This window comes from Callithrix jacchus, chromosome 16 (assembly GCF_049354715.1).
Source record: "Callithrix jacchus isolate 240 chromosome 16, calJac240_pri, whole genome shotgun sequence".
NCBI lineage: Eukaryota > Metazoa > Chordata > Mammalia > Primates > Cebidae > Callithrix > Callithrix jacchus.
In genome coordinates, this window is record NC_133517.1 from 2,866,777 (window position 1) to 2,890,996 (window position 24,220).

The following is a 24,220-nucleotide window of genomic DNA, read 5'->3' on the forward strand; positions in this document are numbered from 1 at the left end:
AGCTGTCCTGGGCCTTTCAATGAATCCCATTTCTCTGGGGTTCACCAAGCCCAAGGTGAAATGGGATGTTAGCCGCCTAGAGGAGCAAGAGGTACAAGAGCCGGCACATTCATCCACTCGGTAAGGGACTTGGGGCCCATGGGTACTGAGAGCTGTTTGCTCTACCTGGGACCCTGGAGGTAATGGGACTCGTTCCTGCTCCCATGGACCTCATTTCAGTGGGAGAAATGAACTATTCAAGAACTGATTTGAATCTGAATAGATTGTAGTTAGAGCTGCAACTGACATACACACAGAGCATCAAGAAACTCGGAATTTCTTTCTGCCATGTTTTAAGTCTCAGAATCAAGGACGTAATTTCACAAGATTCAAGATGACATTGGACAAATCCTTCTTATTTTACAGTTAAAGCTGAAGTTCACAGATGGAAGTGATTTCAGCAAGGTCGCATGGAAACATAGAGGCCAGTGTTGTTGAAATGGCCAGTGGTCACATTTAAGCCTAAGGAAGCAAAGTTTTGGAAAAATTACAGCCTGTAAAATCAGCTTACACATATAAGATGACCTGTGTCTTAGCTGTGTGTGAATATTGGTCTGTTGACGGTTTATTATCTGCCCTTGCAGAATGCAAAACACCTTAAGGCGTCTCACTAAAGAGAACTGGGTTCTATCCCCAATCAAATTCTTCCGTTGTTCCCCCTGTCCTAGGACTTACAATTCATGCCTGGGAGTGCTTGGTAATACAGATTTGACAAGCCGGCAGCTAACGGAACGAGGTGCTTCAGGAGCCTGAGGTAGGAGATGTTCTCCTTCTTCCACGGTGGAGGCCAGGACAAAGCTCCCGGGGAGGAAAGAGAACGCTCTGCCCCTGAATGTCGTATTAGAGAAGCCTTCTATTTGGAAGTGCTATTTTTATTTTGTAGCTAGGATGATCACAGGAAATAAAATATGTGGTGTTAAAAACACATTTACAAAAATAAATAGAATTTTCAATCAGTTTCCTCAGATTTCTTCAGGTACTACTAATAAATCCATAGCTTTTGTTTCTAACGCTCTTACTTCTTGCAGTGGGAAAGACAAAGCACTAACATGCCTGCCCACCGTGGCAAATGTCCTGTTCTTTCTGTGACCGATGGACATGGCGCCATGGGGATGAGGATGGAGCTGTTGATTGTCAACAAATATTTATGGAAGGTGTGAGACTTTCTAGATGTTGCTGTAAGCTTGTGGGTGCAGAAAACCCTTAAAAGGACCGTGTCCTCAGCACTTACTACACAGTTGAATAGAAAAGATACCAAATACAGACAAAAATTAGGAATGAACATCTGGAGTTCAAACCTGCAGAGAGCTATAACGGTGCCACTACTCTCTAGCTTGGGCCATGTCAAAAAAAAAAAAAAAAACCACGCACACACAATTAAGTGTCCAAAGGGAATAAATGGAGTTGGTGAGAGTTAGGGCCTGGCTCCTGGGTGAGGGGAACAGTTAGGGCACAGTTCCTGGAGGAGAGCTGGGCTGGGGTGAACTGAAACACACACGAATTTTGGTGATTGCTGAGAAAAGCAGTAAAGCTCACGTTACTCTCAAGGAAAGGGCAGGGGATCCGTAGGTGACACAAAGATTGGACAGGGGGCTGAGAGCTTTCAGGCTATTTCAGGTCTCATCTGGGCTAAGCCAGCTTCCACAGGGCTGGGGCGACCCACACATAGCCTGTCACTCACCTGTGCCTACACTGGACTTTGCTAGTGGTGTCCATGCACCTTACCGACTAAGAAGAACTATTCACGGTGGCTCACAGTGGTCTACTGCTGAAGGGCAGAAATGCCTCCACAGGTAAACACAACTTCAGGTTCCCTGAGTGTGCTCTCCCCGAGGTGTGATTGTTCCTTATCTTCTGCAATGTCACGTGGCCATCGGCAGCTAACGTACATGAGAGATCTCTGTGGTCTCACGCCTTGTTTGCAGACTGAGACTGCAGTGGTGGGGTCTCTGCTCCCCAGCAGCCCCTGGCGCACTTCCCAGTCTCTTTTGGTGACACCTCTTCCTCTGCCTGCTCTTAAATGCAGGTGTTCCTTATGCGCCTGTCCTCCAGTATCCGTTCTCCACACACTCTCCCTTGAGGCCCCTTCTACTCGCACGCCATCACTTAGCAATCTTGCAGAGATTCCCCAAATAGCCATTCTAGCCCCAGAGTCTCTGCTGAGCTCTGGCTAGCGGTCTCCACGCCTCCCCCTAACCTGAAACTTTCTCAGATGGGCCACTGCTCTGTGGGTAGCACCCCACCCCTATCCCTGGTCCACCGACAGCCAAGAGAGGCCTGTCCCGCTGGGTGCCTCCCTCTTCCCTTTTCTGCACCCTCGGCCCCTATTCAATTCAACCCTGACACTCCTGCGTCTTATTTCCTCCTCTGCCCCGCCTGGCCTGCCTCGAGGTCTCTCTCCTGGGGTACTACAAGTGGCTCCCGCTGTTCTCCATGCTGCCAGTTTTATTGTTTCCAATGCAGTCCTCTCAATGTTAACAAAAGTAAACTTTCTATAAAGGCAAGCCCGATCGTGCTCCCTCCCTGGCAATGCTTTCAGTGGCTGCCTACTGCCCTTAGGGCAGCCCCACCTGGCTTGGAGGACCTTTGTCGACCTGTTGGTGCTCCCCCAGCCCCAGGCCGCCTTCCACCAACCACTCCCTGCTGCAGAGACCCTGGATTGCTCTCGCAGTGGGGCCCTCCCGGGTCTCTGTGACCCATGAACTGCATGCAGCACGTTTGTCTCCTTGATGGACTTCTCTCCATTTGGGCCACAGCAGGGCCTTTCCTGACCTTCTGGACAAGGGTAGTTGGTTGGCTCTGGGTTGCTTGAGGCTGACATTGCCCTTGCAGGACTGCCTGTCTGGTGTCGCTGTCACCCGAGAGGGCACGGGCTCTGGGAAGCCAGAGACTGAGTCTGGTTTTAGTTTTGTTTTTCCTTTTCTCCTCTGTATCTGCAAGGCACAGATAAACTAGGAAGAGTAAATCGGAGTCTGGATTTCAGTCCAGGTCCATTTGAGTCTCAATCTGTGTTTGCCACTTTCCTGTTTTCTCTAAGTTAACTCCACATTAATTGGAAAAGTGAAGTTTTTTTTTTTTCTGAATACGATCCAGAAGGGACACTAATTGTCCTTTATAGATATTTTTCCCCAATTGTTCTGCTTGTAGACTTTGGCTAATACAGCTCTGCTTTGTTTCCTTTCCTTTTGCCCTTCCTTTTTTCTTTCCCTTTCCCTTTCCCTTTCCCTTCCCTTCCCTTCCCTTTCCCTTCCCTTCCCTCCCTCCCCTACATCTGCCCCCCTCACCTCCCTTCCACTCTCCCCCCTCCTCCCTTCTTCTCTTTTCTTTTCCCCTCTCCTCTGCTCCCCTCTCCTCCCCTTCCCTTCCCTTCCCTTCCCTTCCCTTCCCTTCCCTTCCCTTCCCTTCCCTTCCCTTCCCTTCCCTTCCCTTCCTTTTATTGTGTGTGGGGCAGGTATATGCTATAGAAATGAATTCTCGAGGCCATCTTGTATCCCCACATGTGAGCACCTAATCTCAGCTGTACTACCTGAGACCCCTTGAGTGCCAAACCTAGTGATACAGACAGGAGATAGGGGAATACTGGGTAGAAGAAGCAGTTCCATGGCAAAGGCCCCACCCTCAAGCCTGGAAATCCATGGCCCTAAATGAGAACAGGCACTCCTATTTTTGCTCCCCAAAGTTGCCTTTTGGCCTGCCATGTCCCTATCCTGTACTCATATAAACCCCAAGCCCCAGGGTCCATGAGGGGACAAACAGAAGAGCAGGAGAATGGCAGAACAGTACAGCAGAGAGAAGAGAAGGAGCATCTGAATGCTAAGAGGAGTTTGGCTGGGGACAGTTGGAGAGAAGATTGGCTGCTGGGCAGCCAAACCCCAGGGGAAGATCATCTTCCCACTCTATCCCCTTTCCAGCTCCCCATCCATCCCGCTGAGACCTAACTCCACCACTCAAATAAAAACCCCGTGTTCATCCCTGAGTCTGTGTGTGACCTGATTCTTCCTGGATGCAAAATAAGGGCCCGAGTACCAAGAGGCCACTGAGCTGATTAACATGTAAGCCGTCTGTGGACTGCAAAGCTAAAAGAATGCACTGTAACACCTGCCCACTTGGGATTCAGGAGTCGCAGGCTCCCACCCATGAAAGCTGCTGTGGAGCCAGAGCCTCGGGGCTCTCGCCCTGGCTCCTACACCTGCCCCTCTGTGTGCTCCCTGTCCCACAAGGGGTTGGAGTGCGCACCATGGCCGATAGACAAACCACACCCCTGTTGCACGTCCTGCAAGTTGGGTCAGGGAATTCTCCTGTTTCACTGGTCCCCCTTGCTTCCCCTTTTCCTCTCCAAAGTTGAAAGAAATAGTCATGAACCAGGGAAAGCTCAGCAGACCGCAGGCACCAGGGTGCATTGGTTAGCAGGGAACTGCTCGCAGAAGGATGAAGGTGGTCCATAGAACAGCTGCAGCAGATTATCAAAAACGTCAGCTCTCCTTCAAGGAGTTAGGGGTAAGCACTATCTCTGGTACTGAAGAAGTGAATACGTTTACAAACCAATGAGCAGGTGTCTCTGGGAACACTTTCACCATGACAGGCCACGCTGGGACAAAGCTGATAAAAGAAACGCTACCAGCATTGAAAACCAGCTTTGTGCAGACAGTCTGACCAGTTTAAGGAGACTGGCTGGAGCTCTGCCCAACTGTCTGTGGATGGAAAAGGACCACTTGCTTCTGGAGAGGGGGATGAGGATGATAATGAAGTTTCCGATCTTGTGGAGAATTTTGATGAGGCTTCCAAGGATGAGGCGAACTGAATTGAGTCAACTCTAAAGAAATGGAAGCGCGTGGTGGCTCAAGCCTGTAATCCCAGCACTTTGGGAGGCCGAGGCGGGTGGATCACGAGGTCAAGAGAGCGAGACCATCCTGGTCAACATGGTGAAACCCCGTCTCTACTAAAAATACAAAAAAAAAAAAAAAAAAAAAAAAAATTAGCTGGGCATGGTGGCGCGTGCCTGTAATCCCAGCTACTTGGGAGGCTGAGGCAGGAGAATTGCCTGAACCCAGGAGGCGGAGGTTGCGGTGAGCCGAGATTGCGCCATTGCACTCCAGCCTGGGTAACAAGAGCGAAACTCCGTCTCAGAAAAAAATAAAAGAAAAAGAAAAAAAGAAATGGAAGCTGCGGTCGTTACTGGGAGCTGCTTCTTTGTATCACGACTGCTTTTCAAATTGTTTTGTTTGTGGATCTCATAAAATCTAGGTCTCTGATACTTTTCAGGCCAAGTCCCTTGGATACTGTGGCTGTTTTTAGTTTTTGCTCATACACGGTTCATTCTTTGCAGCTAATTAAGCTGAAGAAACCTGGGAATAAAGTTGGAAACAAAGATTAATAGAGCTCTTTGTCTAATTAAAAAAAGCAGTGAGTTCTTGAGTGTGAAGCGTCTTTAGCTTTCGTGGTTCCTGCTCGTTTCCAGTGGCAGCCTCACTTTGGTCCATCCTTGATTCTGGGGTGCTGGACTGCCCTTTGGAGACTGTCTACAGGTTGGAGCTCAACCTGTAAGCTCTGAGTCTCGGGGTTCAGCAAGGGAGCTCTGAGGGCTCCTTCTCTGGCCCGGCAGCCTCTGAGACGGTGCTTCAGCTCCCCCACGGCACTACCCAGAAGAGCCACAGATATCCCGGGCCCGTGGTGGGACAGCTTTGGGAGGAAGATGAGATTCTGCCTGACGTGAGGGAGCATCTGTGTCAGCCTGCAGACTTTCCTTTGTTGTGCCTGAAGTAGCGAACACTTGCTCTTATCTTGCCTTCATGGGCCGAGGCAGAAACCCGTACGGGGCCAGCGGGGAGCTGGCAGCAAGAGGGAAAAGCGCCGTGAGCACTAGCCAACTGCATGCGATGCTTTTTATTCTGCTGTAAAGGTGATGGTGTTGGTCCCCCAGATGTTTCACCAAAATATCCAGCTAGGAAGTGAGAAACATGCCCAATTTTCAAGAGTTGATGAAATTAATGTCACTTGAATTTAGGGATTATTCAAGTGAGACTTCATCTATATGCGGCTCATAAAATGCCCAAAATACTTATGCAATGGACAGGACACATATTTTTACAATTTTACTTAATAAAAATAAAAAATACATGTATAAATTCTCAAAAAAGAACATACTTATTCACATGCAATCCGTACAAATAACACCATGCTTATGCCAATAAGTCTAATCTATAAATAGTAGGAAGTTGGAAAAGTAAGAATGAATGAAACCCTTCCAAAAACATTTTCAAAGCATCAGAAAAAATTGCCGAGTATTAAACATAGCTTTAAAAAAAAACAGTGCAGACAGAAAGAATACAATGTCATGCAAGTTGTTTTTAAAGAACAATTTGCTTCTGTATAAAACTTCCTCCAAGCTCAGGACGTCTGAGTTTTTAACACAAAGGACAAGTTCAGGATCCCGGTGAGCTGAACATATCCAGCTTTTAAAGTTCGAAGTCAGTGGAGGAGCGTGTGCAGATGACCAGCGGGAGTGAACCCCAGTACATCACAGAGGTGGCAAGAGGCGGTCCTCGGGGGGCATGCGAGTTGTCGCAGTGGAAATTGTGAAATGAGATACTTCCAGCAGATACATCCATCTCTGAGTTTTATAGCACAGGGAAAGAGATGTCACAGCACACTTTTCAAAAGAATTCTGTGAAAATTCTAAATGAAGCAAATGTGACTAGTAAGGAAGGAGAATTGTGCCTTTTTAGGGCAGTATATGAAAATGCAGTTAGAGGCAAACTATGAAGTTTGAGCCATGGTTGCTATTTCTTGGTTCACTTCGGAAGAAAACCAAAAAGATGAATTCTGGAAAATGTGCGCATAATTGAATTACAGACAACTTCTGCTTTTTTCACCCAACCTCCAGCGCAGCCAAAGACATTGGTGCTCCCGACCCTTGTCACTCTGAAGGGTGGAGAGCCTCCCTGCTGGGTCCAGGGTAAAGATGGCGTCCCGCACAATCGCCCAGCTCCTCCACCCCAGACCCTGGCCCCAACATGGAAGGTGGGCTCCATCCTTCCAGACTCCTAAGGCTGCCTGTGGCTGTGGTGTTGGGGTCCAGTTGGGACAGTCAATCCCAGGCCTTGCTTTCCTCCTGTTCCTTCAACCAGGCCTGCCTCCTAAGGCAGCCGTATCAAAAGAAAGCCATTTAAGGGAAGTGGGGATGCTCTCTGCTTTCTCTTGCTTAGAGAAGAATTTAGCAGTAGTTGTAACAATTAAGAAAAACAAGCTGGCCACCGCAGGGCGTGGTGGCTCACGCCTGTAATCCAAGCCCTTTGAAGGCCAAGGCTGGAGGATCACCTGAGGTCGGGAGTTCAAGACCAGCCTGACCAACATTGTGAAACTCTGTCTTTATATAAAGAAAAAAAAATTTTTTAAAGAAAAACAAAACAAAACAAAAAAACACTTTTAGCTCATTTGCTCAAAGGACACCACTTTAAAAGAAAACACCTTCACTATGACTCTCACTTTGCTTTTTGGTGACGGTAAGTTTTTGGAAACCCCCCTTATGATTAGCAAGGGAGGGGCAGCTGACTCTGGCAGTGGCTTGGCCGGCATCCATCCGTTCTTCTTCCTTTTTTCCAGCAGAACCCTTCAAAGCAACATTGCCTGACCACAGATAGTCATCTTCTCTCCTTCTGCTGCTGCAGAGGCCTGAAAGGTCTGGCCAGTGAGGCCTATCCTGGCCCCACTCAGGGGCACTATTTCCTCTTCCCTGAGTCCCTCTTCTGATTCCAGCTGGCCTGTGGTCTCTGGTCATGCACAAGCACTGATTATGCAGGGGCAACCTGGCACCTTGCCCGGCTTCCAGCCCAGGTCATGGCTTTCATTTTCTGCTGGGGCGTTTCTCAGATCCTGCACCATGGGAAGCCCACACTAGGGACGTGGGATGTTGGCACTCATGGAGCACCTGTGACCGACTGCGGATGGCCGCAACAGGCAGGTGTGTCCCCTTCTCTCCACCAGCTCTAAGTTCGGAGAGGCATTTTTAGACTCCACAGAAGGTCTTTTGCAAGTCATCTACGGTGCTGGCCAACTGCAGAATGTGTCCTTAGATTGGTCTTTCGCTCTTTCCAGCTTTCTGCATTCCTCACACCTGCTCCCTGGCATCACACTCGCAGGTAAACTCCCTGCAGCTGTGTCTTTACCGCAAGCTCTGCTTCCAGGGAAACTCTACTGTTGCAAGATGTCTGTGTGAGCCAGAATCAAGCGCATCTTTTTAAGAGCGAGAGACAGACAAAGTTGGTAAGTCTCTTCTTTCTCATTCCCGCTGGAAAAGACAGAAGTGATTTTGTCACAATGAGCGTGAAGACCATGTGCTAAGAGTGACAAAGCACACAGGTTGTCACCACTGGTACTCCCAAGCTACTGCGGCCACCTGGTCAGCCTCCTCTGGTCTAGTACGGTGCGAGTAGCTCCTGGGTTTGGGCCTGATTAGGATTTTCTGTTATTTGCAGCCCAAACCATTCCTGAGAGGGTAGAACAAAAAGCAACAACGAACAGTACTTGGATTTACAAACCTTAGGGCAGTGATGAGAATCTTGCCTTTTGAAAATCCCTGCATCTCTTCTCCTTGCTCACTGTGAGGGGCCCGAGGGAGCCTTCTCTCTCCTCCTGACAGTTACAGGAGCTACAGGTGCAGTCGTTTTCCACCTGCCTTTGGGGTGCCTGGTGTAGGTCCAGTGCTGCTGCTGTTTTCCTCTGTCATCTTTGACTTTCCCATATTATCATTTACTTTCTGAAATATGAATTAGACACACAAAAAGTAATCTGGAGAAACTCATGGCACACGTTTGGAATTCCTACACTGTTGTGCTTACGGATTCTAAAATGTATTTTCTCTCTCACAGGGCCTTTTCCTCACTGCAGTCACATTTGACTTGTTTCCCAGCAAGAATGCAGTAGTTCACAAAAATATATAGCAGAAAGTGAAATTAGTTAGCTACACCTCACTTCAACTAGCTCGATTAAAAGGTAATCTCAGCCGGGCGCGGTGGCTCACGCCTGTAATCCCAGCACTTTGGGAGGCCGAGGAGGGTGGATCACGAGGTCAAGAGATCGAGACCATCCTGGTTAACATGGTGAAACCCCGTCTCTACTAAAAATACAAAAAATTAGCTGGGCATGGTGGTGCGTGCCTGTAATCCCAGCTACTCAGGAGGCTGAGGCAGGAGAATTGCCTGAACCCGGGAGGCGGAGGTTGCGGTGAGCCGAGATCGCACCATTGCACTCCAGCCTGGGTAACAAGAGCGAAACTCCCTCTCGAGAAAAGGAAAAAAAGAAAGTTAATTTCATTCCATGGAATCAGGATGAGGAAAAGGAGAATTTATGCGTTGTGCCCTTGAGCATTGAATACTTGATTGTTTTGGGATTTTTGTCTTTTTGAAGGTGTAGCAAGGTGGCCAGAACTGCAATGGCCCTGAGGCACAGCTGTCAAGAAATATCTCCCAAAAGAGAATTGCTTCACTGAACATAGATCTTTCCTTTGTTCATTAGGACCTTGCCAGATGGGAATTCAGTGTTTTGAAAGCAGGCACGCATGTGGAATTTTGTTTCTGACATTGATGAATGACTGAATCTCTCCATGGAGTTTCACTATGGGGTGTCAGTGAGTGTCAGTTGAGGGCATGAGTATCTTTTCATGAGAGATCTGTAGGTGTCAAGCCAGTCTCTGGCTGAGCAATCACAGCACAACATCCGCATCTGTAAGTCAAAAGGGTAGAGGGAAACTCTTGAATTTAAATCTGCATATTGTAAGATTCTTCCAAGTGGACTAAATGGCATTAAAAAAAAAACAAAACTCCTGTTGAAGTGTCAGGTACTGTCACTTACTGTGCGTGACAAGAAACACAGGCAGCACAGATAAAACTCTCAGTTGTAGTCAGAAGAACCCAGAGTCAAAGCAACGGAATCTGCCCCACCTTGGGTCACTGTACGTCCTGAGCCAGCTGACACCTGGTACCTCCGCACCATTAGCTCGACTAGAAACCCGCCCTGGAGTCATGAGGATCTTTGAGGGCGAATAAACTGGAGTGGCGTTTGCAGAGCTTCTCCTGCGGCAGGTGCTGGGCCACCCATTGCTCTTTTGTTGTGTTCTGCCACAGGAAGTCAGTGAGGTGCTTGTCTGTACAGCTGGAGAAGCTAAGAATCATAGAAGTCAATAGTTTCCTCCATCACTTAGCTAGTAAATGGCACGACTGGTATTCACACCTAAGGCGTCTGACTCAAAAGCCATTTTTTTCACTCTTCTCTGCTGCATAGTGTAGGGATTAAAATTGCGCTTGGTGGAGTCAGTGGGAGTTCCAGTCTCTGCTTTGCTGATGACTAGCTGTGTCTTTCTGCAGCTAACCCAATCTCTCACCCTTCTGTTTCGCCATTCAAAACCAGCTGTATCTTACCAGGCCTTCGATTTGCCTTCTCCTGATGATCAGTGATGTTGAGCATCTTTTCATGTTCTTCTTGGCGCTTTGTCTGTCTTCTTTGGAGAAACGCCTATTCGAGTCCTTCACTTATTTCTGAATTGGGTTGCTTGTCTTTTGCTCTTGAGCTGTCAGAGTTTTAAAAGATGCTTTGGATATTAAACCCTTATCAGATAGATACTACATTTAAAATGCATCTTTTAGGTAACAATGGAGGCCTTTTAAAGAGCTGAGGAAAATGGCAAAAGGTATTGGCAACCAGTGCCGCTCTCCTGATATTCCCCGCAGTGGAAGCTGCTGAGGGGTTTTCATTTTGCCCCTGGAGAGGTTGGCCATGCTCTGTTTATGGCACTTAGGATTTATTCTTAGGTAGAAAGAAGAATATTAACAACTCAGTAGTGTTGTCTTTGTTTCCTTGAAAACAGACAGTTGAAGCTTTTGACTTTGTAAGTTGAGTGGGAATGCAGAGGATAAGACCAGAGCCAAAACGTGTCTGAACGGAAAGGTGTTTCGTTTGTCCGGTCAGGAGATTCGCTTTGCCTCACAAAACGGTGCAACAGAACAAATACCTCTGTTACCATTTTTCTTCCCCTCTTGTCATTCATTTTCCCTTTGGACTGTTATCTTCTCCTCTGAACTGTTCTCTGTGTGAAAATGCTGTACCTTCCTGATGTATACCCTAATGCTTTCAGAATAGCAACAGGTAATAGGAGATCAATTTTTAACAGTCTCAATATTTAAACTTAAACCTTTTCCACAATATTATACCCCGAAATCTTTTTTTCTACCATTGAGCCATTTAAAAAAAAAAGGCACAGACAGCTTCCCAGTGGTCACAGAATGCTATTCCTCAGCTGTAAAATGAAGACGGCGGATGATAGGGCTGCAGTTTTCCTAAATCAGCGAAATGAGGTCTTGGATCCATTGAAGTGCGAAGTACCCAATGATAAGTCGTCCTTCCATGCGGCAGAAGAGGGATCGGGGTGCACAGAGTATGGGCATATTTGTTAAAAATATAAGGCCTAGAAGATAACGTGATACATAACGCGGCCAATTTATGCTACAATCATTAGGGATGACTTAATTTTACTTGTTACAATATTCTAATCTTAAAAAGCAGTTGAACTTAATGTACTCTCCATTGTGAATAGCTTTAAAAAGCATTTCAGGCTGATCAAACTTTGTGGCTCTTGTTATTGTGTACAATTTTCTACATTTGAAAACTCCAAAAAACAATTTGTGCTTCTATTATATGTTTTTTTCAGACATAAATGTGTAGAGAATTAAAGTGATATGGAGGAAAGGTAAGATTGTGGGGTTTTTTTTTTTTTTTTCGGTAGTTTACTTTTATTACAATAAAACAAGTGACTGTTTTGCTTGGCTCTATTATCTTTCGAGAATACATTTCAACCCTAATTGAGATCAAAGGCCTATAATAGTGAATCAGATTTTGCTAATCAGTTCTTCTTATACTACAAATGCATCTATCTTCATGGTAAGCGCTTTATTTCTTCATTGATTCTTTTTCCTACCTGGGTGACAAAAGGATAAAGCTTGTTTTGACTAACCACGTCTTTTAGCATATCGATTTACGCTCAATGAATTTTTTGTGGTTAAACCATTGGCCCTTAATATACACAGGCCTGTGGTTTTACCTTTAGGTTACTTTTTAGAAACATGCTTGAAGAGGGTGTGAGAACAATGCTGGCCAGCCTCGCCTGCTCAGCTGGGGCGGGTGACAGAAGGCTGTTTCTGGGTGATGGGTGAAGGTCTTTCGTTTCATTCTCCAGTGTCCTTGTTTGAATGCCAAGTTATATAATCATGCTACATTTAGCCAGTTGCTGCTTCTGATAAGACGGCCTGGGAATTTAAAGTTCCTTTATTTAAAAAAGACAAGCATATCAAACCTGAGATAAGGAATGCCTTGTGGCACTACCTATTTCAGGTGAAACGTTCTATGTATTTAGCCTTAGGGCAGCTATGTCTTTGCACAGCAGCAAGCTGATATTATAAATACTTCCTAAAGTTCAAGTTTATCTAACATGATTTTCTAAAGATTAAAAAAGGTATGCTTGTTTTAGGTTAATGCTTTTCATATTAAGTCATTCAGAAATAGCCAGCACATTTAAACTCCAAATACTAGTTAAGCACAATGTTTACTGACTCACATTTTTAGGAGAAAGATTAAAATAACCTTAAAATTAGCTCACATTAGAGATTTAATTGCAATGAGTACCCTTTGAGCTTAGCCTTCCAGACTTTTTAGTTCTATGGTTTATTGTTGCATACTGAGAAATACTGTTTAGAACGAATGCTCTGAGACTGCAAAATTATGAATAATTGAAAAAAATGTCATTTTTATTACCCATTCATCATAAGGTATTAGAAAAATTTTCAAAATAGCAGTTTAAAAGGAATATTTTAACAGTTGCCAGGAATTCAATAAACCCAATTATAAAGTTTCCTGAGCATTGTGTCTAATCTAGATTTGTCTGTAAAATGTGCCATAGAATGTAGACTATTTTTTTCTTTTTTTTAAAAAATTTTTTATTGCATTTTAGGTTTTGGGGTACATGAGCAGAGCATGCAAGACAGTTGCGTAGGTACACACATGGCAGTGTGCTTTGCTTTCTTTTTCCCCTTCACCCACGTTTGGCATCTGTCCCCAGGCTATCCCTCCCTACCTCCCCCTCCCACTGGCCCTCCCCTTTTCCCCCCAATAGATCCCAGTGTTTAGTACTCCCCTTTCTGTGTCCATGTGTTCTCATTTTTCATCACCCGCCAATGAGTGAGAATATGCGGTGTTTCAATTTCTGTTCTTGTGTCAGTTTGCTGAGGATGATGTTCTCCAGATTCATCCATGTCCCTACAAACGACACAAACTCATCATTTCTGATTGCTGCATAATATTCCATGGTGTATATGTGCCACATTTTTCCAATTTAGTCTATTATCAATGGGCATTTGGGTTGATTCCAGGTCTTTGCTATTGTAAACAGTGCTGCAATGAACATTCGTGTACATGTGTCCTTATAGTAGAATGATTTATAGTCTTTTGGATATATACCCAGTAATGGGATTGCTGGGTCAAATGGAATTCCTATTTCTAAGGCCTTGAGGAATCGCCACACTGTCTTCCACAATGGTTGGACTAATTTACACTCCCACCAACAGTGTAAAAGTGTTCCTTTTTCTCCACATCCTCTCCAGCATCTGTTGTCTCCAGATTTTTTAATGATCGCCATTCTAACTGGCGTGAGATGGTATCTCAATGTGGTTTTGATTTGCATCTCTCTGATGACCAGTGACGATGAGCATTTTTTCATATGATTGTTGGCCTCATATATGTCTTCTTTTGTAAAGTGTCTGTTCATGTCCTTTGGCCACTTTTGAATGGGCTTGTTTTTTTCCTGTAAATCTGTTTGAGTTCTTTGTAAATTCTGGATATCAGCCATTTGTCAGATGGGTAAACTGCAAACATTTTTTCCCATTCTGTTGGTTGCCGATTCACTCTAGTGACTGTTTCTTTTGCCGTGCAGAAGCTGTGGAGTTTCATTAGGTCCCATTTGTCTATTTTGGCTTTTGTTGCCAATGCTTTTGGTGTTTTGTTCATGAAGTCCTTGCCTACTCCTATGTCCTGGATAGTTTTGCCTAGATTTCCTTCTAGGGTTTTTATGGTGCCAGGTCTTATGTTTAAGTCTTTAATCCATCTGGAGTTAATTTTAGTGTAAGGTGTCAGGAAGGGGTCCAGTTTCTGCTTTCTGCACATGGCTAGCCAGTTTTCCCAACACCATTTGTTAAACAGGGAATCCTTTCCCCATTGCTTGTTTTTGTCAGGTTTATCCAAGATTGTATAGTTGTAGATATGTTGTGTTGCCTCCGGTGCCTCTGTTTTGTTCCATTGGTCTATATCTCTGTTTTGGTACCAGTACCATGCTGTTTTGATTACTGTAGCCTTGTAGTATAGTTTGAAATCCAGTAGTGTGATTCCCCCCACTGTGTTCTTTTTGCTTAGAATTGACTTGGCTATGCGGGCTCTCTTTTGGTTCCATATGAAGTTCATGGTGTTTTTTTCCAGTTCTGTGAAGAAAGTCAATGGTAGCTTGATGGGGATAGCGTTGAGTCTGTAAATTACTTTGGGCAGTATAGCCATTTTCACAATATTAATTCTTCCTAACCATGAACATGGAATGTTTCTCCATCTGTTTGTATCCTCTCTGATTTCGTTGAGCAGTGGTTTGTAGTTCTCCTTGAAGAGGTCCCTTACGTTCCTTGTGAGTTGTATTCCAAGGTATTTTATTCTTTTTGTAGCAATTGTGAATGGCAGTTCGTTCTTGATTTGGCTTTCTTTTAGTCTGTTATTGGTGTAGACGAATGCTTGTGATTTTTGCACATTTATTTTATATCCTGAGACTTTGCTGAAGTTGCTTATGAGTTTCAGGAGTTTTTGGGCTGAGGCAATGGGGTCTTCTAGGTATACTATCATGTCGTCTGAAAATAGAGACAATTTGGCTTCCTCCTTTCCTATTTGAATACCCTTTATTTCTTTTTCTTGCCTGATTGCTCTGGCTAGGACTTCCAGTACTATATTGAATAGGAGTGTGAAAGAGGGCATCCTTGTCTAGTGCCAGATTTCAAAGGGAATGCTTCCAGTTTTTGCCCATTCAGTATGATATTGGCTGTTGATTTGTCATAAATAGCTTTTATTACTTTGAGATACGTTCCATCGATACCGAGTTTATTGAGGGTTTTAAGCATAAAGGGCTGTTGAATTTTGTCAAATGCCTTCTCTGCATCAATTGAGATAATCATGTGGTTTTTGTTTTTGGTTCTGTTTATGTGGTGAATTACGTTGGTAGACTTGCGTATGTTGAACCAGCCTTGCATCCCGAGGATGAATCCTACTTCATCATGATGAATAAGTTTTTTGATTTGCTGTTGCAATCGGCTTGCCAATATTTTATTGAAGATTTTTGCATCTATGTTCATCATGGATATTGGCCTGAAGTTTTCTTTTCTTGTTGGGTCTCTGCCGGGTTTTGGTATCAGAATGATGTTGGTCTCGTAAAATGATTTGGGAAGGATTCCCTTTTTTTGGATTGTTTAAAATAGTTTTAGAAGGAATGGTACCAGCTCCTCTTTGTGTGTCTGGTAGAATTCGGCTGTGAACCCATCTGGACCTGGGCTTTTTTTGAGTGGTAGGCTCTTAATTGCTGCCTCGACTTCTGACCTTGTTATTGGTCTATTCATAGTTTTGGCTTCCTCCTGGTTTAGGCTTGGGAGGACACAGGAGTCCAGGAATTTATCCATTTCTTCCAGGTTTACTAGTTTATGTGCATAGAGTTGTTTGTAATAGTCTCTGATGATGGTTTGAATTTCTGTGGAATCTGTGGTGATTTCCCCTTTATCATTTTTTATTGCATCTATTTGGTTGTTCTCTCTTTTCTTTTTAATCAATCTGGCTAGTGGTCTGTCTATTTTGTTGATCTTTTCAAAAAACCAGCTCTTGGATTTATTGATTTTTTGAAGGGTTTTTCCTGTCTCAATCCCCTTCAGTTCAGCTCTGATCTTAGTTATTTCTTGTCTTCTGCTGTGTTTTGAGTTTTTTTGATCTTGCTCCTCTAGCTCTTTCCATTTTGATGATAGGGTGTCAATTTTGGATCTCTCCATTTTCCTCATATGGGCACTTATTGCTATATACTTTCCTCTAGAGACTGCTTTAAATGTGTCCCAGAGGTTCTGGCATGTTGTGTCTTTGTTCTCATTGGTTTCGAAGAACTTCTTTATTTCTGCCTTCATTTCATTGTTTACCCAGTCAACATTCAAGAGCCAGTTGTTCAGTTTCCATGAAGCTGTGCGGTTCTGGGTTGGTTTCTGTATTCTGAGTTCTAACTTGATTGCACTATGGTCTGAGAGGCTGTTTGTTATGATTTCAGTTGTTTTGCATTTGTTGAGCAGTGCTTTACTTCCAATTATGTGGTCAATTTTAGAGTAGGTGTGATGTGGTGCTGAGAAGAATGTATATTCTGTGGATTTGGGGTGGAGAGTTCTGTAAATGTCTATCAGGTTTACTTGCTCCAGGTCTGAGTTCAAGCCCCGGATATCCTTGTTGATTTTCTGTCTGGTTGATCTGTCTAATATTGACAGCGGAGTGTTAAAGTCTCCCACTATTATTGTGTGGGAGTCTAAGTCTCTTTGTAAGTCATTAAGAACTTGCCTTATGTATCTGGGTGCTCCTGCCTTGGGTCCATATATTTTCAGGATCGTTAGCTCTTCTTGTTGTATCAATCCTTTTACCATTATGTAATGTCCTTCTTTGTCTCTTTTGATCTTTGTTGCTTTAAAGTCTATTTTATCAGAGATGAGAATTGCAACTCCTGCTTTTTTTCTGCTCTCCATTTGCTTGGTAAATCTTCCTCCATCCCTTTATTTTGAGGCTTTGTGTATCCTTGCATGTGAGATGGGTTTCCTGGATACAGCACACTGAAGGGTTTTAGATTTTTATCCAATTTGCCAGTCTGTGTCTTTTGATTGGTGCATTTAGTCCATTTACATTTAGGGTTAATATTGTTATGTGTGAATTTGATACTGCCATTTTGATGCTAAGTGGCTGTTTTGCCTGTTAGTTGTTGTAGATTCTTCATTATGTTGATGTTCTTTAGCATTTAGTGTGATTTTGGAATGGCTGGTACTGGTTGTTCCTTTCTATGTGTAGTGCCTCTTTTAGGAGCTCTTGTAAAGCAGGCCTGGTGGTGACAAAATCTCTGAGTACTTGCTTGTTTGCAAAGGATTTTATTTTTCCTTCACTTCTGAACTCAGTTTTGCTGGATATGAAATTCTGGGTTGAAAGTTCTCTTCTTTAAGAATGTTGAATATTGGCCCCCCACTCTCTTCTGGCTTGTAGTGTTTCTGCCGAGAGATCTGCTGTGAGTCTGATGGGCTTCCCTTTGTGGGTGACCCGACCTTTCTCTCTGGCTGCCCTTAGTATTTTCTCCTTTATTTCAACCTTGTTGAATCTGACGATTATGTGCGTTGGGGTTGCTCTTCTTGCGGAATATCTTTGTGGTGTTCTCTGTATTTCCTGCATTTGAGTGTTGGCCTGTCTTGCTAGGTGGGGGAAATTTTCCTGGATGATGTCCTGAAGAGTATTTTCCAGCTTGGATTCATTCTCTTCATCACATTCTGGTACACCTATCAAACGTAGGTTAGGTCTTTTCACATAGTCCCACATTTCTTGGAGACTTTGTTCATTCCTTTTTGCGCTTTTTTCTCTGATCTTGGTTTCTCGTTTTATTTCATTGAGTTGGTCTTCGACTTCAGATATTCTTTCTTCTGCTTGGTCAATTCGGCTATTGAAACTTGTGCATGCTTCACGAAGTTCTCGTATTGTGTTTTTTAGCTCCTTTAATTCATTCATATTCCTCTCTAAGTTATCCATTCTTGTTATCATTTCCTCATATCTTTTTTCAAGTTCCTTAGTTTCTTTGCATTGATTTAATACATGTTCTTTTAGCTCACAAAAGTTTCTCATTACCCACCTTCTGAAGTCTAATTCCGTCATTTCGTCACAGTCATTCTCCATCCAGCTTTGCTCCCTTGCTGGTGAGGAGTTTTGGTCCTTTCTAGGAGGTGAGGTGTTCTGGTTTCGGGTGTTTTCCTCCTTTTTTCACTGGTTTCTTCCCATCTTTGTGGATTTATCCGCTTATCATCTGCGTAGTTTCTGACTTTTCGATTGGGTCTCTGAGTGGACACCCAGATTGTTGATGATGGAGTATTTCTGTTACTTGGTTTTCCTTCTACCAGTCTAGCTCCTTCACTGTACGACTGCTGAGGTCCACTCCAGGCCCTGCTTGTCTGGGGTGCACCTCTAGCAGCTGTGGCACAGCGAGGGATGCTACCAGTTTCTTTTTCTGCTATCTTTGTCCCAGGATGATGCCTGCCAAATGTCAGTCTTTTGGATATAGAGGGGTCAGGGAGCTGCTTGAGGAGACAGTCTGTACTTTATAGGAGCTCAATTGCTGAGCTGTGCGCTCTGTTGTTCATTCAGGGCTGTTAGGCTGCTATGTTTGATTCTGCTGCAACAGAGCTCATTAAAAAAACTTTTTTTTTCTCAAATGCTCTGTGTTGATGGGTTTGGGCTTTATTTTTGGATGTCCGTTGAGGTGTCCTGCCCAGCTAGGAGGCAGACTAGCCACTGTTTGCCTGCCGAGGCTCCGCCCTGCTGTTGTGAGGTTCGACCTGTTGGGGCAGGCTCTCCTGTTCTGCTGTGGTCTCCGCCACGCCCTGTGGTGGAGTCTTTGCTGTAGTGGGTTGCCTCGGCAACGGCAGGCTGCCTCAGCAGTGGGCATGTATCTCAGTAGGGACGGGTTGCCTCGGCAATGGCAGGCTGCGTCAGCAGTGGGCGTGTATCTCAGTAGGGACGGGTTGCCTCGGCAATGGCTGTCTGCCTCAGCAATGGGCATGTATCTCAGTTGGGGCGGGTTGCCTCGGTAATGGTGGACGCCCCTCCCCCACAGAGCATCTTAGACCGTCTACTCGGGATCATTTGAAATCGCAGTTTTGTTCGTCCCACTGGGCTATCCCAAACGCTCTGTCCCTGCAATCCCCTGGGCTGGCCCACTGTCCAAGTTTCATTCAGTCTCAAGTCCAGACCTCTCAAGTCTCAGGTTGCCGGTTCAACAGGGCACCCGGACAAGTGCGCCCTTGGAGAGTGCTGGGTAGGGCCGGCTGCCGCCACCCCGGCTGCCGGCTTCACCAGGCAGAGGTACTGGCTGGCATCCCACGTCTCCTTTATACTTGGGAATTTCCCCGTTCTGTGGGCAACAGAGATCAGTCTGGAAATGCAGCTCCGACTCACCTCTCCGTGGATTCAACGAGAGCTCCAATCCTGTGTTGGTCTCACAGCGCCATCTTGAGTCCTCCCCCGACTATTTTTTTCTTACACTATAGAAGCTAAAATCATTATATTGTTCTTACACTATAAGAGCTAAGGTTGTCTGTTTACATCAACTTTGATACAAGTGATCATTGTCTAAATACTTATTTAATAGATGTTTATTTAAAAAGAAAAAGAAAAAATAGAGATGTTTATTAAGTGACTACTATGTCCCAGGCATGATTCTAGGTGCTTGGGATATGAGTGAGTTAAACAGAGAAAAATTACTGACTTCATTAGGCTTACATTTTAGCAGCGAGAGAGAGAGAAAGAAATACATTAGAAACATAATAAATAGGTATATGCTATAGTATTTCAGATGGTAATGAATGCTACATAAAAGAAAATGAAAGTAGCATAAAAGCAGTCAGATGTGCCTAATGAAAATTAGCTGAAATCAACCCCAGTAGTACCATAGGTAGTTTTTTTTTTTTTGGTTAAACAGACCCTTTTGGTCTTAAAGCTTGAACCTTACATTTGTTTCATCCAAGTTCTTTCCTCAGAAAATGACCTTCAGACCTAAAAAAAAAAACAAAAACAAAAAACAAATAATTACCAGGTTACCACACCCAGACAATGAGATGCCTGACTCCTCATTCCTCATAATTGCTTCCTTGCCTCTCCCCTAGCCTGGTTTCTTATACATTGTTACATTTCCTCGCTGCTGTTTAAACCCCTAGTTTTAGTCAATCAGGGAGACAGATTTGAGACTGAATTCCCATGTCCTCCCTGCAGTACCCAAGTAAACTTTCTTCTTCAGCTACACTCATCGTCTCAGTGATTGGCTTTCTGTGCTGCCAGCAGCAAGACCTAGAAAAAACTGCTGGTGTTTCGGTAACAATAAATGTTGCATAGAAAGGAAAATGAGAATAAGCTAAAGGCAGCCAGACGTGCCTAATGAAAATTAGATAGCTACAAGTATTTTTTTCTGACATCTTAAAATTAACTGTATACTACACATATATAGATATATTTATTTATACACATATACATACATATATACTTTTGGAAACAGTGGTCTAGGCCAGCATTTCCGTTTGGAAATTATAGAATACAAAGTCCCTTAACAAAACAAAGTCACTTAACAAAAGTAAGTTGACAAAAGTAATTGGAGAACAGAATACATGTAGAACTTAGAACTCATACCTCTCTGGTTCCCAACCATGTATGGTTTCTTTTTCATAATTCTGGAGCTTCAGGGCAAACTCTCAACTGTATTAGATCTTTGTAATGCTTATAATCTGAAGACAAGTCATATGTATAACTGAAGCAAAAAATCACAATGCATTGATGTGTTCAAGAGATAATTTTGGGTGGGTGTGGCATCTCATGCCTATAATCTCAGTACTTTGGGAGGGTGAGGCAGGTGAATCACTTGAGTTCAGGAGTTTGAGACCACCCTGACCAACATGGCAAAACCCTGTCTCTACTAAAATTATAAAAATTAGCCGGGCATATCGGTGGATGCCTGTAATCCCAGATACTCAGGAGGTGCCAGTCAGTTGGTGGTACCTTTGTGTTACAGGGGGCAGGTGGGCTGAGGAGGAGGCAGCAGCAGTGGGCCTGAGGCGAAGGAGCACCCAGGAGCCTGCCTCACTGGTAGCAATATTAATAAGGCAGCGGAAAGAAGAAATATGAATATGGCTCCATCAATACCCAGCCCCACACGAAGCCGTGAGTTACCTTGGGAGAGTTGGGCTCTGGGGAGTTAAGCCGAGCTTCCTACACCAAAGGTGTTTCCTTCCCCCCAACGAGTGAAATACTCAAGCAAACGATAAGAACATGAACCTGTGTGAAGGGCCTTGCTGCTTTTTTACAACATACATCAGGAGATACAGAGGAAGCTTTGTGTTTTCAGTGGCAAATACGGCAAGTTCAGCTTGCAGTCTGAGTTGCAGGTGATTGGAAGAGGATAAACTCTGTCGGTCCCCGGCTCTTGTGTTGATGGGAGCCTCCAGCGCAGAAGGAGTGCCCCAGAGTCGTTGGTGTGTGCCATGGGGCACTGCAGTGGGCAGCGGAGATTCGGCTCTTCATTCCAAATGCCTGCCGGTCCAGATGTTAACCCAGGTTTACGGGAAGTGCTGCTTGAGAGATCGCTGTCCCTGTCCTGTGGACCCCCAGTTTGCTCACATACTTGGGTTATCTGTTTGAGGGGAAATAAAAAGGGCAAAACACTCCACCTCTCGAAAGTCTCCCTTTTCTTAGCTTTCACGGAAATCAAGGGTGTTTTCCCAATATATTCTTCCTTCCAGTGTATACAAAAGAGATAATCCTGGTGTGTTCCCTCACGATACACATTAAATTGGTCCCTCCTCTCAAAGAAGAGCTTTATTAACATCACCATTTACACCAAAAATAACGATATTGTATTCAAACATTCTGGCCCCATAACAGCACACAAGTGGAAGCAGTTTTGTGTAGAGTGCAGGCAGATGTGATATATTCCATACAAATGATATATTTCATATCTAGTGTCTCTTCAAGGCCCAAGTGGATTAATGGATTTCACCTTGCCTCAAAGTAAAAAAGCCAGTTTTCCCCAGAAGCATACCTGAACTACCCCAGTGGACTGCGTTTCCTACAGTGAACTGGACAGTCCCGTGTATACTGAATCCTCGTCTGTCCTGGTAACTCCACTTGGGAACCCAACTAACTGAGCATTGTGCATAACAGAGCTGTCCTGCTTTTGCACAAAAATACCTATATTTTGTTCCCTACTTATAGGAAAGAATGGCCACTATATGTTTCATGGGTCCTTATGGCTTTGGAGACAGTCGAGATTCAAGGTGGGATCTATCCCCAATTCGGGGGAGTCCAAGGAGAAAGCCCAGGGATGGCAGAAATGGCCAGGATGCCGGGACAGCAGACATTCGAGACCCCGAGACTTGCGGGTTCACAGAGACACCAGGAGTATGCGCGGTGTTTGGGACATGAGGGATCTCAGGGACCTCGTGATCTAAGAGACCCTAGGAATCTTCTAGGTCAGTGAGACCCCATGTACGACAGACACAGAGACACGAGAGACTCCTGAGATCCTGTATACAGGAGGGAAGACTCTTAGGACTGATGCCTGCAGGATGAGTCTTATTTTGACTGTTACAGAGATAGTTTGATGGACGAGGCGCTCCAGGCCCTGAAAGTCAGTCTTGTGCAAAAGAGCGTTTGAAACATGAGGAACGGCCTAGAGAAGAGCTTTATCGTCAATATTTTGAGGAGATTCAGAGACGCTTTGATGCCGAAAGGCCTGTCGATTGTTCTGTGATTGTGGTCAACAGACAAAAGACTATGCTGAGTGTGTGGGGCAGAAGCTGTGAGACCCGGTGTGGTAGTGGACTTGATCCTCCTCAACAGAGGTGTCGTCGTCACAAGCCTTGGAGGATGTTAGCAGGGGACGTTCCCTTTTTCTATTGTCATCATCCAGCAACCCCAGATTCACTGCACCCGTGCAGCCAACATCATGTTTGGAAACCCGCAAGAGCATCGCGACCTGCGCCTGGCAGACGCCATGGTGCTGGTGGCCAGAAGTTATGAGCGTTACAAGAATGAGCACTGGGAGAAGGAACGTGAGGAGATTGCCAGAATGGCAGCCAGGATGAAGCCATCCTGCAAGAAAGAGAGAGAGGAGGCCCTGGGGAGGGAGTGTGCGGGGCCTGCTGGCAGACAGCAGGTGCCTCACTGCCGAAGAGACTGACGAGATCATCACCCACCTGCAAGAGTAGAAGGTGTGGCTGATGGGGAGCAGCACAGACTCTCTGCCTGGCCCGATTTCCTGCCAACCACTCGGGCGACCTCCGGTGCCTCGCTGAAGACACGGCCAAGCTCCCAAAAGCTCCAGAGAGGCCACGTGCTCCCCTCTGCTACACCCACTCCATCTGCATCCCCCACCTCCCAGCAAGAGTTTCAGGCCAAAATCCTCAGGCTCTTCAGTAGTGGTACAGGGTGGCCACATCCCCCTCAGATGCTGCCAGAAACACCCCGACCAGAATTTTTCCACAGCAGCAATCAGCCAGCCTCCGCAAAGATCACGGGCCTTTGGCAATCAGCCTCCAAGCATTTTAGGGCAGGGAGGACCTGCTCAGAACATGGGCCCCAGACCTGGGGCTCCTTCCCAAGGGCTTTTTGGCCAACCTTCCAGTTGCCTGGCACCTGTTGGCACCATGGCTAGCCAGTGGCCTGTGTCTTCCACAGGTGTCAACTTTGACAATCCAAGTGTACAGAAGGCTCTGGATACCCTGATCCAGAGTGGCCCTGCTCTCTCCCACCTGGTTAGCCAGACCACAGCACAGATGGGGCAGCCACAGGCCCCCATGGGATCTTACAGAGGCATTACTGAGGCTAAACCTTGCAGCTATCCCCGGTCCCCTCATCCCCTGGCCTCCTCCCACTTACTGCGTTCTAAATAGAGTTGTTTGGAGGATATTCTTTGCCTTCTCCAGGTCTGCATCAAGTGTCATCAGTTTCTACCACCTGCTCTCTCTCCTGCCCAAGGCTGTGTTGCTTATTCCTTACCAAGTTTATGCTGCATTTGGGGCTGTATTTTATTTTGTTTTTTGGATTTTTGTAGGAAATAAGTATCTCCGGGGTCACTTGGGCAGTACAGGTGTCTGGGCCTATGTCTGATGGGGTTTCTCCGGTCCCTCTGTCTACCGGATTTGGAGCCAGGCCCAGCTGGCCACGTTTGGAATGGCATCTGTCATGTCGGTAGCTACTTCCTTTGTTCACTGTGAACCTACCAAGGCTTTCCAGCTTCAAACACGTCAACCAGAGCTCAAGCTTCCAGCTCCTGCCTGGAGTTAAAGAAAAGTCGGCG

The 24,220-nt window shown here is 45.2% G+C and overlaps 1 protein-coding gene and 1 pseudogene across 2 annotated transcripts in view; both read left to right on the forward strand.

The window, feature by feature from the left end:
* PXDNL (peroxidasin like) overlaps positions 1–24,220 on the forward strand; it is a 513,916-nt gene that overhangs the window by 78,068 nt on the left and 411,628 nt on the right. The window lies entirely within an intron of this gene.
* On the forward strand, positions 22,272–23,934 carry LOC144579677 (nuclear receptor coactivator 5 pseudogene; annotated as a pseudogene).